Consider the following 18,531-nt stretch of genomic DNA (forward strand, 5'->3'; position numbering starts at 1 on the left):
TAAGTTATGCATGTCCAAATTAATGATTTTTAGACAAAACTTAAGACTTGTCTTTGCAATAGTAAGATACTTTTAAAATTTAGAAGTTCCTATAACCAGCCTTTAAGTTCTTGGTGTATATATAATTGGCGCTGTCTGATATTTATAAAACCATTTCACGGCGAAATCATTGATTTATAACTGAGCGTAAGAAATTTATATTCAACGTTCTTATCACTTGAAAGCATTGATATTGTTTCCAAAACTCTTAATTTTTGATAAGATATAGATACACACCTGTTTGTATATGTTATAAATGCAGCAACGTTAATAAATAGCATCCTTGAGCCTATAACAAGATGATGTCATGTACCAAAACTGTTCACCACGGTTAAGCTCAGTTTACTTTGATGTATCATATTTTCTTCTCAGTGTATTTTATGATATACATAAATAAAAAACAAGAAATAGACAAATTAGCATTCGTGTTGGAAACAGTTTCTGAATAAAATGCGCACTATGGCTTGTGTTTAGATGTTTTTGGATATATCCTTGTAATACAGATCGAAAGTGTTTTGTATTGAAGTTAAAATGTCGCGCTTAATTCTGATATTACATCGCTTTTCTCCTTAAAAAATACTCTTTAAATACGCACCCACTTCTTACATTTAGTCGTTTTTATCAATATTTTCTGTTAATTTACGATTACTAGGTAACGTAATAATTCTGTTCCAGTACGTAAACGTAATTAATGGCCTGTGTCAAATGATCATCGAAATGGCCGCTCGAATAATGAGGTTAATTCTAAAAGGTTACGCCTTCTCGAAATAACCTAGCTATTCTCGTGAACTCCTACCCTTTATATTACGTGCACGTTCTGATCGTCATAAAATATGTAACAAGTCATAAAGTTGAAAGAAATAATCTATTCAAAGATTTGTTTCAAGGTTTTCTCAAATAGGAAATCATGCATAAAACGCAGTAAAGCTTATGTGTAAAGGACTTGCCCATAGGGTCCTAGGTAATGATCTTGTTCAAATATTGAATATAGCTATATTAGAGATAGGACCTAAATATTTCAAAGACAGAAACACAGTGAATAAATTCTAGAGTTTTTATTTTTTAGTCCTTCAGGTATCCAAAATCTATCTTACAAATGTGATTTTTGTAAAAGTTTTTTTATATTAGTGACTGAAGTTCTAACATTTATTCTATAAATGAGATTGCAATGAATGACAACTCGTCTCTCAGGCAAGTAGTCACAAGCAAAGCTATTTATTAGTTTATTTCCCTGGTACATACACAGTTGAGAGGAAAATGAAAACAGTTGTAGACATAATGTTATAATTGTTTTCACAACAAAAGACGATTCTGATTTATTTGTTTGTGTTTGATTTTCTTGCTGAACCGCTGTTTTTGTTAGCCTATTTATTGAAAAAAAAATGTTTTAACAATTCCGTTATAAAATGAAGTATCAAGCAGTATTAGTAAAGGTACACAGTCATGTACTACATTTGTGCTTATAACAAAATGTCACATTTAAGAACAGGTGTTATAATACAGGCAGGAAACTACATTGCGTATGCCATCATGACCAGCAATTGCTGTCGTTTAACATTTGTGATAAACAATTTGAAAATCCATCAATGGCTTAAAATATTCAAAGTAGACACAAAATAATAATAGTTCACATTTTTGCCAGTTATTAGAAAACGGTTGAAGAGGTTAAAAAAACATAGCGGACAGGATTTGTCCCATTCTACCTTTTGGAGGGGGCCCATAAGAAGTACACAACCTAGTAAATACTTTATTTAGATTGATTAATAACAACATCGGGTTACCATCATCCAGTAGAGTTTTTTTAACGGGGTCTTTGTAATTGTTTCTCTTTTCAAACGATTCTTCTTTCCTGTTCTTTGATTCGCGAGGGGCTATCTTCAGTTGATCACGATAGCCACGGAAGCCATCGACCATATCCAATATAAAGTAATATTTATTATTGATGTGACCTTCACTTTTTGTTGTTGCTGCAAATATGAATAAGTATATGCTCTTACACAGTGATAAAGTCGGTTACTACTTTTTGGTGACTTAACCGTTATCAGGTAGAAAACATGTCTAATTTTAAGATGTTTACGCCCTTTTACCTTTATTTGTTAAACAATCAATACCTACCTTCGCATGGTTTATTGTCTGATTTACCACGGTTCAGAGTTCACATGCGTAGGAATTGAAACACGAGTGCGTTAGACCAAGTGGTTGAATAGTCAACAAATATCCAAGCGTCTGAACGATATACTTTAAACACACTAACATGTTCATTGAAATATTATAATAATATTTATGATGGCTTTCGTTATATGAAATATATAATGTTTCTGAACCAACGTACTCAGTAAGAACGGAACGTCACGCGGCGCGTGTACGTCATAATTTACGCTATATTTGACGTCATGATGTTCTGTAACGGGTCAGGGCGATATCAGTCGTACATCACAGAACTCACAGCGCTTTACTCCCTTCTTAGTCGAATCATGTTAGAATCATCAATGAATCAAGTCAACTTTTATCTGGGTCTTTTGCTTAATCTGTATATTAAAACATTTTTATCAATCTAAGACGCACAGATAAGACACTGAGCAAATTAAGTGGTTTTAAGCGTAAAAACGTCCTTCCATTTGCAGCCCATGGCATCATCAGAAAACCAACTAATTAGAGGGTCTAGTGGCGAAAAGTCGTGATTGCAAAATAAAACGGCGTTTACGCGGAGCTTAACTCTAGAATTCTCACGCGGCAACCCCACTATTTTGTCAAATAATGGTCGACTTTTCGAAATCGTTGCGTCTCGGACAAAGCAGTGTAAATACATCGTAACCAATATTTGCCATTTTATGTTAAAGTATTTCGACACAAAGAACCGAGTACACAAAGACACGAAAGACAATATATTGCTGATTTGTTGTGTCATCGTGTCTCTGTGTGCGGGCGAAGACACGAACTATTTGAAGAAAAATAACGAAACTTTATGGGCGAACACACGACATTTTGTTGGCACATTTACGTGCCGGTGGGTATAAAACGTCGTGCTATCGCCCTGTATACATATGTGTCGTGTCTTCGAGTCTTCACCTCGACAAGGTGGAAGCTATCCTATTGTTTAGAAATATCACGAATTTTGACTAACCATAATTATTTTCAAGATTACATATCACAATGAAAATATAGCCACTTTGTAAACGTATTGTAAAGTCGCATTTTATGCTTAGCGTTCTTGAAGGTAAGTTAAATGTAATTAGGTTGATAATAAAACGACATAATTATATACACATTATATTTTGCGAATCCACAAACTGTCGTTTTGAATTGTCGATTTAGTTAAAATGTAATTAGACTGATATAAAACGACAGAATTATATAAGCACTTTATTTCAAGAATCCACAAACTGTCTTCTTAATTTGTCAGCATTTAACATTGAACAACGAGAAGACTCACAAATATAGTTTACTGACTATTAGCAGAATAAAAGTAAATACACTTACATGCAGATCCCGCCGCAATAAGCGCAACTACCACTAGCAAAGCTAAAGGGTAAAATTTCATATTTCTTGATAAAATGTACAACTTTACACTGCTTCGAGTATTTTAAAATAATCAAATATACAAAGGTAGTGTGCAACGCTAAACTCGTGCGTGAGGAATAATTAAATATAAAATACATGTATATAACTATTAAGATAATTCGTGTTGAAGCTAATTAACAGTACCGAGCATAACACCGGAAACGAGGCTGGGATTCATATTTGTCACCATGTTAATTAGTAAGAACCATGCAATGAGAAGTTACCGTTGTACCTAGAGTTCTCCTCACTGTGTCTTATTTCTTTATATTTGTTAAAAAGATGTACACTAAATCAACATGGAAACAATCGTGAATACTTTTCATTTTGAAATCAGTAAATACTGTTTTCAAAAACAATAGCAAAGATGATCATTTTATGATCTTATAATATTAAGGCTTTCGAAAGTCTATGTTCATTTCATGTTTTGAGTCTGAAGCTTTGACTTGCACTCAAAAATGTATTTTTTGCTCCTTGTTTTTTATTGATTAAGTAGTTACATCTTGTATTTAGTTCAGACTGCTTAAAGTCTTAGACTAAAATTTTCAAAAAGAAACGAAAAATAAAAAAACTGCACGCTTGTAGCATAATGTTTTTATTTACTCAAAACTTTCCTCTTTTACAGTAATTACACCTTGAGAAAAGCCTGACATGTATTCATACGCATTCCTTACTAAATATTTCCATTAAAGAACATATTACATGTGTTTTCAACTTATAGACCTAATGTAAAGCAACTTTCTTGATTTTGACCACTCTGGTACATGTAACGCAACAAGCTGAATAATTTTGGAAAAATTGTTTGGGAAATTTTTGAATAGGAATAATTTAAGATTCTCTTGGACGTTTATTGTATTTCTAAACGTAAAATATGTATTTATAGAGTTTTATTTAATATTCATTGGTTTAAACTGTATTTATTTCCACAAATTGTATATACAAACATGAGTACTATATTGAAATTAACAAAGTTTGATAAAAAGACATACATCAATCAAAATAGTACAAACAAACAAACAAAGAAATTTTCAATCGAATGGATTGGAAAACAAGCTACTTAAAACTTATATGAATTCCGCTCCATAAGAAAAACAGAGGTTAGATGAAGAATAGTAACTCGGCTGTGTAAGTATGTGTATCATGTTGTGTTAATCGGAATATGAATGTGAAAAATAAATGCATAATGCAAAGTTTATGTGTGTGTGTGTTTTTTTGGGTTGGGGTTTTTTTATGTTTTTTTGTTTGTGTGTGTGTGTGTGTGTGTGTGTGTGTGTGTGTGTGTGTGTTTTAATGATGATTGAAGAATTAACGAGCATTTTTATGCTATTGTCTCTCGTCGTCGTTTGGGGGTGGGAGAGGGGAGATGTTGATTGTCGCAGCTTATGTACTGAATCTATTTGTTGAGATGATAAATCGTTGAACGTCAGTGAATAGGGAAATATTATGTTGATAAGATAGATGTTCATCACCATACAGTAGATTGTTAAGAGTTAAAGCGCATTGGAGATTGGAAAATATGTCAGTTCGAAGATTTTGGTATTTTCGACAATGGAGCAGATAATGGTCGACAGTTTCTATCTCACCACAATCACATCTAGCGGTGTTTGTGATTCCTCGGCGGTTGAGGTCATAGTTAAGGGAGCTACAACCTAGACGTAATCGAGCATGAAGAATTTGGCCTTTTCTGGATCCAGCATTAAATAAAGGATTTGATTTCGGTAGGTTTTTATTCAGATTTGATTTGAAGGCATTGACTGAAGGAGATGATTTGATATGTTGAGGAAGTAAGTTCCAGTCGTTTATTGTCTTAGGAAGAAAGGAAGATTTGTATGAATGTGACTGGCAGAGGATATTTCTGATGTTTCTTTGATTAAATCTAGTATTGATATTATGTTGGTTTTCAGGAATTAGTGAAGACAGGTAGGCGGGTGATAGACCATTGACCATTTTATAGAACAAAACAAGGCGATGTTTTTTTCGTCGTTCTGTCAGAGGTTCCCAACCGAGATCGAATAAGAGTTTCTGGATGTTACAGAGTTTAGTGGCACCGGTGACTATACGTGCAGCCTAATATTCATTAATACTATATTAAATTATTGAATTTATTTCTAAATATTCTATCACGCTTTCTAGCTACTATCTCATGAATTTTGACTAAATGTAAATTACATGTTGTGATGTTTCGTTCTATGAAGGTTCGTCATTCTAATTTTACAAACATATACAAAGTCGTTTTTTCCAAAACATGTGATCATTCGTTACGCAGAAACAAATATAAAGGGACACTATTTTCTTTTAATCTAACATTCTAGTGATTTACTTTGCAAGTAGCTTAATAAAGCGTATACCGTATAACGGTTTATTTTTACTGCTGTAAAGTTTACGGATTTTTTGTAAAACACATGATTTTATTATAATATATGATCTTAAAATCATCAAGAAATCACAAGGTCTACCGGTTTGCTTGACATTACGCGGCGAATTTATACGAGGCCAATATTTACGAATCTGATTTAGTCGTAAAAAATAGTAAAAATTAGCAGCAAGTAAAAATACCCGTTATACGGTAATAACAAGGTGGTTTTGTACCCTAGAGGTATCGATCCAAATCCTGGCTTTAAGTTGACAAACGTTTTCAGTTGAGAAATGGGGTTTTGGTAGTATCACATTTTGTATATATGGAATTTCTTCTCATATTTTATTTGTGTCGATATGAATTTTGATACATTTTATTTTGGTAGTAGACTTGCAGGTATGTTTTGATTTATTATGCCAAGCCAGTATCGTTTGTTATTTCGGCACTTGTTAGGAACCCTTACAGTCGGACATGATTGGGCTCTGTATTGTTTGAAACTGTCTCTGTTTCAAAGAGTATCTTAATTTAATGGGAAGTTGATATCCTACGACATTGTCTACGTTTCTAAGGTTTGATAGAAGCAGATTGTTTAGATTCAAATGCAAGAAACATTTGATAATTGAAGTACTCGGTGTTTCTTGGTGTATAAAGTGTACCAGAAATAGCACCACTGACAGTTCCGTATCCTAAAACCTGCGTTAATTACTCGAGCTAACTAACATTGCTATATGTGTTGATTCAAACAGTTTTATACATGTATATATTTTAGTATTCATCGGCTTAGAAATATAAACTTTGAAATATAATCTCATGTGACCCCTTGTCCGAATATATAGGTTTGTAAAAAAGGTATGTTTGTCAGACTAGATATCAAGAGTAATGAATATTGCCAAGAACATTCCATTTAAAGCTTCTAAAGGTACATTGTCTTGCTAAATGATCCCTAGATCTAAGGGAATGTGATTATTATAGTTAATTATAGTTAATTCGGAATCTCGATATATATTACCGAAGAGATAATAAACTGTTTTGCAATATATCAGTGCGGAAGTTGACTTCTGCGTGATTAAGCAGAAGCTACACTCCCACACACTTTTACTTTGCAGTTTACATACAGTAACAGGCAAGCCGAATTGACTCTATACACTCATCCTAGATGAGATACTTTGAAAACGGGACTTTATCATTAGAACTGAAACTGCTTTAGACCGAACATTAAAAGTTCTTTTCAACACTTTGTGTGAAACAGGCAATGGGGTAATGGGAGTGGATTATAGATGAAGTACACAAGCTAGAACTATTGTAACACTTTATTCAGCTATAGGTTTGTCGTTGAAAATGGCCATATGCTATTTAACAATCTGGACAGCCAGGCAGCATTTCATTCCTGTTGTTACCATATATTGCTTCCCATCTCGGAAGAAATCTTGGACCGGAAACCGGGTCATATCTTTTCCTGCCAGGTTCACCTATCAATTGTGCTGCAAAATAAATATTATGTATAAGAATTTAAATAGTGATAAAATCAGATTCCACTTTGTGTTGGCTAATCTTTTACGCTTTTAATTATTACATTCATAAAAAGGTAACCGGAACGCGTCAAAATGGATAACTTGTCTACTGGCTAAAATTCAAACATATTCTGCACTGTGTTCGCCTATTAATTTGGTTTGGTTTTATTAGGTTCAACTTCACACCGAAATAATTATAGGTCATATGGTGAAAACAGACCCAAGTGCCACTCCATGCATTACTTCATCACAGATGGGCACCTGGGTAGAACCATCGAGGTTCCGTAATCCGGCTGGATGACTTCCTCACATGAAGAATTCAACGCCCCAAGTAATTGTTGTAAAGTGAGTGTGCTTAACCACCCAGAAACAGAGGGCCCTATGAATCTGGTATATAGTGAACAATGGCTGTTGTTTAATCCGTATTTTATATAAGATTGGACACTTATCGATAAGATGGCGCTTTAAGCAAGAAGAAAAAAGATAAAGATAAATTAGTAGACATATTTAGATAAAATTGCTGCATGTGGCAGTTAGATAAAGTGAGCCCGGATATCTTCTATTTTTAAGATGTAACCGCTGTTATTTCAGATGATTTAGATAGCATACATGCATACATACGCTACCCCTAAATGAAATACATACATGCGAGAGGTAGTTGCCAAATTTTATATGTGTCAATGAAACTAATATTTCTGATATGAATTCAGTTCTAAGTAACCGACATAATAAAATCTGGAAAATGTCCCGCTGCCATGATACCAAAAAGGTCATTTCTGACATTATGTTGCTGGATTTTTACACTATTTTGCCATTACGCGTCCAGATATAGTCTTGTCCAGATAAGCTGCGAGTCTCTTTTTGATATCGGACATCATCGTAAATATTTTACTAGTTATTGTTTTGGTCATACAATGCAATTTGTAATTTTAGATACTCATTTATATTTCCAGTAGATTGTAAAAAACTGTTAAAAACTGAAGTTATTTATACAAGCCATTTGAGCGCATTGTTTCTATTGTTGTTTCTGCTGCTTTAAAGAGATATTTGAGATCATTCTCTATAATGACTATGTTTCGAAACATTTCTTTTGCATTAAGTTGATTCACTCTGTTACAGAATATAAACATCTATTACATGTTTTAAAAAGGCATATAGTAAAAGCAAGACTTTACAGTGAAATATGTTCCACAAGTTTGATCTGTAAACAGTTATGAAGTATGAAAACTGAGAAGGTTTATTGGAATCATAGAACACAAGCAAGCAAATTTGTAGCGTACTTAGTTTGATTTAGCCTGTTCGTGAGGGGTAATAATATGTGCACCTCATCATGCCCTTAGCGCGCAGAAGGTATAGTCCCTAAAAGAAATGAAATTTCTTACCAGTCGCCAATTTTCAACAACGTTTACAGCTATTGCTGAACTCCAAAATCCAAATTTTAGCTTTATGTGCACGGTATTCCCTGCTAAAGGGGTCATATCAACTGTTTTAAAACTATTTTGTGCCATAATATCTGCCCTAATATCTGCATTGACAGGGGTAATACTTCTTAACCATTTAGAAAAGTCACAAAGTTTAAAAAATATTTTATTCATAGATTTGTTAAAAGGTTTTATTTAAAAGGTTTTATGGAAGGGGAAACAATGCAAAGCAACGCAGTAAAAGTTGTGTGTATAGGGGTTACCAATAGCTATACTAGAGATAGAACCTAAAGATTCAAAGACAGAAACACATTTAAATAAATTCTAGAGGTTGAATTTTAAGTTGTTTAAACATGATTGTCAAGTAACCGAAATCTATCTGACAAATGAGAATTTTATGATAAATGACTGACGTTCTAACATTTATTCTATATCTGTGATTGCAAAGAATGGCAACCCTTACCTCAGTCAAGTACTCACAGGCAAAGCTATTAATTAGTTTACTTCCCTTGCACATACACAGTTGAGAGGAAGATGAAAACGGTTGTAGAATCAATGATAAATTGTTTTCACAACAAAAACAATTCTGATATATTTATATGTGTATGAGTTTTCCTTGTTGATTCGCTAAAATATAACATTTAACCATTCTATTATAAAATGAAGTATCATGCAGTATTTTATAGTGAAGGTACTATATTTTTGCTTGTACCAAAATGTCACATTTAAGAACAGGTGATGTAGAACATAACAGGTAGAAAACTGTATTGATCTGTATTGTCTATGTCTTCTTATACAACATGACCAGCAGGTGCTGTCTGCACATAGTGGGAAGCTGTTAAAAATCAATCAAGGGGTAGACCTAAATCACACTGGCCGGACACAACATATTACTTCTAACCGTGCGGCCTTGGCCTTCAACCGATAAGACGTTGGCCTTGAGCTGGCGTTACCAGCGGCTGCCAGTTACTAGAAAATCCTTCGAGAGGATAGAAAGATACATAGCGGACACAATTTAAAGGTCTCGTCCTATTTTTTTTTTGACGGGTAGCCATAACAATTACACAACCAAGTATTCTTGTAATACTTTATTTATATTTGTTACTAACAATTATCATCTAATACATCTGGTTACTATCATCCAGTTGGGTTTTCTTAATGGGGCTACGTGTGATGGTCTCTCAGTTCAAACGGTACGTCATTTCTATTCTTTGATTTGCGAGCGGCTATTTTCAGTTGATCACGGAAGCCACCACGGACTCTAGCCGAAACCAAGTCATATTTACTATCGACGAGTCTGTTATTTTGTCTTGATGCTGAAAATATGAATACGTATATGCTTCTACACAGCAGAAAAGTCGAATAGATCTACTACTTTGTGTTAACTTCTTTTTACGTTTTTTATCGAGATTTACCTATTTCCACAATAATAGTGACCTAACCGTTATCAGATAGATAACATGTCTGCTTTCTTAAATGTTAATGCTCTTCTTCTCTTTATTTTAAATTACTCAATAAGCAAGGTTAATCATCGGATTTACCACAGTTCAGTGTTCAGATGCATAGGAAATGGAAACCACGAGTTTTTAAATATCTAAGCGTCTGAACAATTTATCATAAATTATAATTATTCTGACATGCACATTGAAATATTGTGATAACAGTTATGGTGAATTTTAATATGAAATAAATAAAATCTCTGAACCATCATATCAAATAAGGAATGGGACGTCATGTGGCAATTATACGTCATAAATGACATCATGTTCTATCACCGGTCCGGGCGTCAACCATTGTATATCACAAAACTCACAACGTTGAATTCCTTCCTTGTTAAACTGTCAGACAAATCAAATCATGATAGAATCACCAATGAGACTGGTTAAATCAGACCTGTTGCTTTTGCTTAATCTGTAAACTATTGAGGTATGTCCGTCAACATAAGAAGCACAGTAAAGAAGTAAAGCTGTCAGTCGTCATTCAGCTTATCATTTTGCGTACGTTCTGGGCATGTTGGTTGGTGTCAATGTAAAAATGTCTTACGTTAAATTTAACAATGGCGAATTTACTTATTGCTCGGTTGATGTCCATTTGCCCGTTGAACGCTCGTGACCATTTTATTGTCTAAAGTGAATTAACCACTTTGAAATTCTTACAGTGACTGGTCTGAGTCATTTGGTCTTTTCCTGCATCTATTTACCCAATAAAAACGAGAAGATAAGTTTATACCCGAGAGGCATGGAAAAGGTCGAATGGCGAAAAGTAGGGCGAATCCATAGAATTTCCACTCGGAAACCCCACCGTTTTGTCATTTGAATGTCGACTTTTCACAGTTCGTGTGTCTCGAATAAAACAGTCATAATATGTGATAGCTTATTTTTGTCATTTTATGTTTTTGCGTCTTTATCCTTAAGATATTAGTAATATAATAGAGTACCTTCTTTTGAAAAGTATTCAATTCCTACCATAAACCTACTTTTGACATGTTTCGATGAGGCGTAGGTTCAGCACCCACTGGGATCATTTTTTCCCTTATATTGTTTTCTTTCCTAGTAAGATTTTACTTTTTTGAAGACTTATTACTGATTTAGTGTCAAAAAATGGAAATGTTTGATTTGATAAGCGATTTCTTGCTTTCAAAAGTGAATTTACCTCTGAAACAGAAGGAGGCAGAGTTAGACATCTTTAAAAATACTGAGTTGCATGCGGTAAAAGTTCTCTATTTTGCCTTACCATTTAGATTACATTTTGTGGAAGAAATGTAGGTAGGTTTTACTTCTACCACAAACTAATTTTTGAATGAATTGGCAAAATTTTAAACAGTCCCACAGGACTCGATCTTAATTCTTCAGTGTTGGAGTTAGAATTATGTCTTATTAAGTTCGGGGGACCTTTTACTTGAGGCACCTCAGAAAAAATTATACTGACGGTTTTATTTTATGTTTTATAATTGTTTACCAATGGTTTGACGTTTCTTTCAGCAAAATTAATAGTATTATGAATTTTTTTTTCGAACATTTTGGACAATGGCCATCACTTTGAAGTTTGTCTCTACTTGAGCTTGAGGAAATATTATAAATTATACAGAATTTATAAAAGACGGCACGGTAAAGGTTGTTTAAAATTGCAACGCAGTGTAAAACGAGGTCAATTTTAAGAATATACAAAGCGAATGCCATTTTTTTCTGTTTGGTGTCTAATACCTTAAGAACCGAGCACACGAGCACACGAAGACACGACAGACGACTCTGCTGATATTTTGTGCTTTGTATCTTTGCGTGCGAGCAATTTTAAGCCGAAATAATGAAACCATGATATCTAGTTAGCAAACGGTCGTGTTGTCAGATATAAATCGTCGTGTCATCGCCTTGTGTGTGCCGCGTCCTCATGTCTTCATCTCAACATAATGTCTTAAAGTAAGTAGATTCTATCCTAAATTTAGGAGCATTCATGAATGGCACACGAATGGCTCATGAATGTGTGTCAAAGTACCCCCTCCGAAATTAGGGTAACAATTCTATTTGCCAATTCTCCAGGGTAATATTATATCACAATGAAACTATAGCTGCTAAATATAGAAAGTTTTGTAAAGTCGCATTACATGCTTGGCATTTTCTGAAATTTAGTTAGATTTATATAGATTGGTAATAAAATAGCATAAATAAATAAACATTATATTTTAAGAATCCACAAACTGTCTTCTTAAGCTGTCAGTATTTAACCTTGAACAATGGCAAGATTCACATATATAATATACTGAATATTAGTAGAATAAAACGAAACACACTTACATGCAGATTCCGCCGTCATAAGCGCAACTACCAGTAGCAAAGCTAAAGCGTAAAATTTCATATCGCTTGATAGAATATGCAACTGAACACTACTTCGAGTATTTTCAAATAATCTTCTCTACAAAGGTAGTGTGCAACGCTCAACTCGTGCGCGAGAAATAATTAAATATGATAGTACATGTATATAAGTAATTAAATAATTAATGTTGAAACTAATTAATGGTACCTAGCATAACAACGAAAACGAGGCTGGGATTCATATTTGTCACCAAGTTAATTAGTAAAGACCATGCAATGAAAAGATATATTTGTGATAAGAGCCCGTTCTTTACTCTATGATGGACATTTGTGCGTGCAATGTTTGTCGTAAATAATGATTTTTAGCTCACCTGTCACAAAGTGACAAGGTGAGCTTTTGTGATCGCGCGGTGTCCGTCGTCCGTCGTCCGTGCGTCCGTGCGTGCGTCCGTCTGTCCGTCCGTAAACTTTTGCTTGTGACCACTCTACAGGTCACATTTTTCATGGGATCTTAATGAAAGTTGGTCAGAATGTTCATCTTGATGATATCTAGGTCAAGTTCGAAACTGGGTCACGTGCCATCAAAAACTAGGTCAGTAGGTCTAAAAATAGAAAAACTTTGTGACCTCTCTAGAGGCCATATGTTTCACAAGATCTTCATGAAAATTGGTCAGAATGTTCACCTTGATGATATCTAGGTCAAGTTCGAAACTGGGTCACGTGCCATCAAAAACTAGGTCAGTAGGTCTAAAAATAGAAAAACCTTGTGACCTCTCTAGAGGCCATATATTTCAAAAGATCTTCATGAAAATTGGTCAGAACGTTCATCTTGATGATATCTAGGTCAAGTTCGAAACTGGGTCACGTGCCTTCAAAAACTAGGTCAGTAGGTCAAATAATAGAAAAACCTTGTGACCTCTCTAAAGGCCATATTTTTCATTGGATCTATATGAAAATTGGTCTGAATGTTCATCTTGATGATATCTAGATCAGATTCGAAACTGGGTCACGTGCGATCAAAAACTAGGTCAGTAGGTCTAAAAATAGAAAAACCTTGTGACCTCTATAGAGGCCATATATTTAATGAGATCTTCATGAAAATTGGCCAGAATGTTCATCTTGATGTTATCTAGGTCAAGTTCAAAATTGGGTAACGTGCCCTCAAAAACTAGGTCAGTAGGTCAAATAATAGAAAAACCTTGTGACCTCTCTAGAGGCCATATTTTTCATGGGATCTATATGAAAATTGGTCAGAATGTTCATCTTGATGATATCTAGATCAAGTTCGAAACTGGGTCACGTGTCCTCAAAAACTAGGTCAGTAGGTCAAATAATAGAAAAACCTTGTGACCTCTCTAAAGGCCATATTTTTCATGGGATCTGTATGAATATTGGTCTGAATGTTCATTTCGATGATATCTAGGTCAAGTTCGAAACTGGGTCACGTGTCCTCAAAAACTAGGTCAGTAGGTCAAATAATAGAAAAACCTTGTGACCTCTCTAAAGGCCATATTTTTCATGGGATCTGTATGAATATTGGTCTGAATGTTCATTTCGATGATATCTAGGTCAAGTTCGAAACAGGGTCATGTGCGGTCAAAAACTAGGTCAGTAGGTCTAAAAATAGAAAAACCTTATGACCTCTCTAGAGGCCATACTTGTGAATGGATCTCCATAAAAATTGGTCAGAATGTTCACCTTGATGATATCTATGTCAAGTTTGAAACTGGGTTACGTGCCTTCAAAAACTAGGTCAGTAGGTCAAATAATAGAAAAACCTTGTGACCTCTCTAAAGGCCATATTTTTCATTGGATCTGTATGAAAGTTGGTCTGAATGTTCATCTTGATGATATCTAAGTCAAGTTCGAAACTGTTTCACGTTCAGTCAAAAACTAGGTCAGTAGGTCTAAAAATAGAAAAACCTTGTGACCTCTCTAGAGGCCATACTTGTGAATGGATCTCCATAAAAATTGGTCAGAATGTTCACCTTGATGATATCTAGGTCAAGTTTGAAACTGGGTCATGTGCCTTAAAAAACTAGGTCAGTAGGTCAAATAATAAAAAGACCTTGTGACCTCTCTAGAGGCCATACTTTTCATGGGATCTGTATGAAAGTTGGTCTGAATGTTCATCTTGATGATATCTAGGTCAAGTTTGAAACTGGGTCAACTGCGGTCAAAAACTAGGTCAGTAGGTCTAAAATTATTAAAATCTTTTGACCTCTCTAGAGGCCATATTTTTCAATGGATCTTTATGAAAATTGTTCTGAATGTTCACCTTGATGATATCTAGGTCAGTTTCGAAACTGGGTCACGTGCAGTCAAAAACTAGGCCGGTAGGTATAAAAATAGAAAAACATTGTGACCTTTCTTGAGGCCATATTTTTCATGAGATCTTCATGAAAATTAGTGAGAATGTTTACCTTGATGATATCTAGGTAAGTTCAAAACAGTTTCACGTACCTTCGAAAACTAGGTCAAATAATAGAAAAAACCTTGTGACCTCTCTAGAGACCATATTTTTCAATGGATCTTCATGAAAATTGGTCAGAATTTTTATCTTGATAATATCTAGGTCAAGTTCAAAACTGGGTCACATGAGCTCAAAAACTAGGTCACTATGTCAAATAATAGAAAAACGACGTCATACTCAAAACTGGGTCATGTGGGAAGAGGTGAGCGATTCAGGACCATCATGGTCCTCTTGTTTCCTTTCGATTTAATTTTTTTTTTTCATTTTTAACGTCTGACCTGGCCCATAAGAATGGAATCAGAGTTGAAAATACGTTTCACAAAAAGAAAAGATGCCGGAAAGAATTCAAAGAGCAGAAATTAGAGCAAAGAAATAGTTTTGACGAGCGTGTTTTTCCGTAATTTCTAAACATCTGAATGTGCATTTTTGAAGCATATACTGATGGCTTACCAATATTATCTTTTAAATGTAAGCATATCCAAATATTTTTCGGTGTGTTATTATAATTACCCTGTGCGTAATAACGCTGGCAGTAACTTCGCAAATGTTACGCACAAATAACTAATCTGCGCGTTTTGTAAATTACACAGCGCAAATAATCAATTTGCAATTAGCTCAACGATTGGTAAATAATAATAATAACATCTTAGCTAAGTTTGAAACCCAGTCATTCTGGATGAGCAAATACGTCACAAGACTGAATTTAAGAACAACCTTGTGTACACAATACATGTACATTTCATTCCATATACTGAAACTAAGAATAATTTATCAAGATCGATTTCATGATCAGTCAATAAGTAGGTCACCAAATATTACCATAAAACCCCTGCTCACACAACAAATGCAATGTTTTCCTCCAACATTCAAGAACCCCCATTAGACTGTCTGTTACCCTGGGGTCTACAACCAAGACACCAGCATCATTATTTCACCTTCTGTTCTATCAGTACTACATACACTGCCTTGTTTGACGCGGAATTTCCTTCTGCTGCATCTTGCAGCAACTTTCGTACTTGTAAACTTCTTATTCATGGTTATGGAACAATCATGTACACATTATTTTTAAAATCACTAAATATTGTATTTCGGGACGTAAAGTAATTTATGGTCTTCTAATATTAAGGCAATCAGAAGTCCCTGTTCATTTAAGAAATAATATATAATAACCAGTAGTTTGTCATTGAATAAAATCAGCGTTTGGAATTAAAATGCGAAGGAATTATATTATGATGGCTGCATCTCCGTTATATAATGACATACATCTTAAAGACAATGTTTTTTTTTTTCAGGAATAAACCAGTGTTTGTGGTGAATTATTCCGATTCTGACACGTTATCAAGGACTGTAACCTACATCTTTGAAGATATTCACCTATTATTTGCCTGTTTATGTGTGGTTCCCTTTTTCTAATGCGCCGCTACGACGTTTGACGCTATGACCTGATAATTGTGACGTACAAACAGTGCATGTGTTACATAATAACACACATCTTCTGTCTTTTTTTCTTCTTTGTTTAATAATACAATAAATCATGCCGTGTTTGAAATAATAATTTGAGTTAGGTGCTTAGACTTCACGTCAAAAATATACCTTTTTAAAATTCCCTGTTAATTCATTGATACAGTGCCTAATCAGTTTAGATACCGAAAGTCATCAAGCTTAAAACTTTATATTCTTGTCTTAGAAAAACACGATAAAACTGCACGCTTACAGAACGAAGTTTAAAGTTTAAGTGTTACATTATTGTCTTAGAATAAATTTCACAAAAAGAAAAATAAATGAAAATCTGCACGTATGCTGCGTGAAATTTTAATTGATCCGACATGGTTCTACTTTGTAATCCCTAGACGTTTGAGAAAAACCTTACAAATCTACTTTCACAAAAACCTTACATATTTCAAAGAATGAAAATTTCATAACTATTCCCTACTAAATGTAGCATTTATCAAACGCCCTTTAATATTTTTAATATTGCACACAAGCTAAAGCAACTTTCTGGATTTTAATAACTCTATAGGGGTATATTTTGAACAGAAATGATTTATGTTCCTCTTGGATATAATGTCTGTAATTTAATTATTTCAATTTATTTCTGAATACTCTGTCACGCTACTTAGCTTTTTCAGTTAAAACTCTATATCTCGGACTCACTTACCTCTAAATTCCGGCTATATTGATGGCATTTTGTACTCCCGTCCAAAAAATACGTACACAAAATATCATTTTTAGGCGATTTTCGGTTATCTCGATGTTTAGTGTTTGATCTCTTGGAATTCGTGTTTCAACTGTATTTTGACTAAATGTAAATTACACTCGCTGATGTTTTGTTTTATGAACATAGGTAATCACTTTCAAAGAGAACTGTAGGATTATCATGAGGGATACATACCGAGTCGTTTTTTTTCTGAATCAACTCTAAACAGGTTGATCAACTTTACGCGCAAACAAATCACCCTTCAAATATACAGGGAGATTATTTTCTTTTCACCTGACATTGCAATAAGCCGAATAAAGTTTGTAATAAGAGGGTAATTTTGTACTATGGAGGTACCGATCCGAATCCTGTCCGTTAACAATGTTGTAATATCATATCCCGCATACAGGACCTTCTTCTCATATTTTATTTATGCTTTAGGAAGAACCTGTAGATTTTTATTTTCAGCGTAGGAAAATTACCTGTTTAATTTTATTTGCTGTGACCCGGCGATATCGTTTTCTCGGCGGCGTTTGTTTTGAAGCCTTACATCAACGAAAATAGTTCGGCTTTGCGTTCTACGAAACTGTCTTTGTTTCAAAAGTTACCCTAATCTCATGGGAAGTTGATATTCTGCGAAATTGTTTGATGTGAGCAGCAAATTGTTTAGTTTCCAAATGCAAAAAAAATGTTTGATAATTGAAATACTTGGCGTTCCAAGGAATATTCAGTGTACAAGGAAAAGTCGTAGTACCAATGGCAGTTTCATGTCTTAGCAAATCTTTGCGTTGATTACTCGAGATCGCGAGTATTGCGACATTTGTTGATTAAAGCAATGGTCTGAATATAAATTCGTAGACTATTGTTATATTTATTAATCAAATTATTCATAGAACCTGATCACGGGACTGAATACATGGGTTTGAAAAGGAAAAGTATGTTTATCAGATCATATTTTGCTAAGAACATCCCGTTCACTGTTTCTAAAGGTAAATTGGTAAAGCAGGTGGTCTTGTTAAATGGTCCCCGAATTAAGAACACTTTATTCAGCTATCGGTTTGTTACTAACATTGGTCATTTGCTAGTTAACATTTTCATTGGTAATCCCTGACACAGGCAGACGTGGTCTAAGCGTTCTGTCACTCCTGATTTTACCATAAATAACAT

General features: G+C 34.3%; 1 protein-coding gene across 1 annotated transcript in view; it reads left to right on the top strand.

Moving 5' to 3' along the window:
- LOC123532018 (uncharacterized) overlaps positions 1-18,531 on the top strand; it is a 149,951-nt gene that overhangs the window by 27,216 nt on the left and 104,204 nt on the right. The gene's annotated exons all lie outside the window — the stretch shown is intronic.

The sequence above is a fragment of the Mercenaria mercenaria genome, chromosome 11 (assembly GCF_021730395.1).
Source record: "Mercenaria mercenaria strain notata chromosome 11, MADL_Memer_1, whole genome shotgun sequence".
In the NCBI taxonomy this organism is placed as follows: Eukaryota; Metazoa; Mollusca; class Bivalvia; order Venerida; family Veneridae; genus Mercenaria; species Mercenaria mercenaria.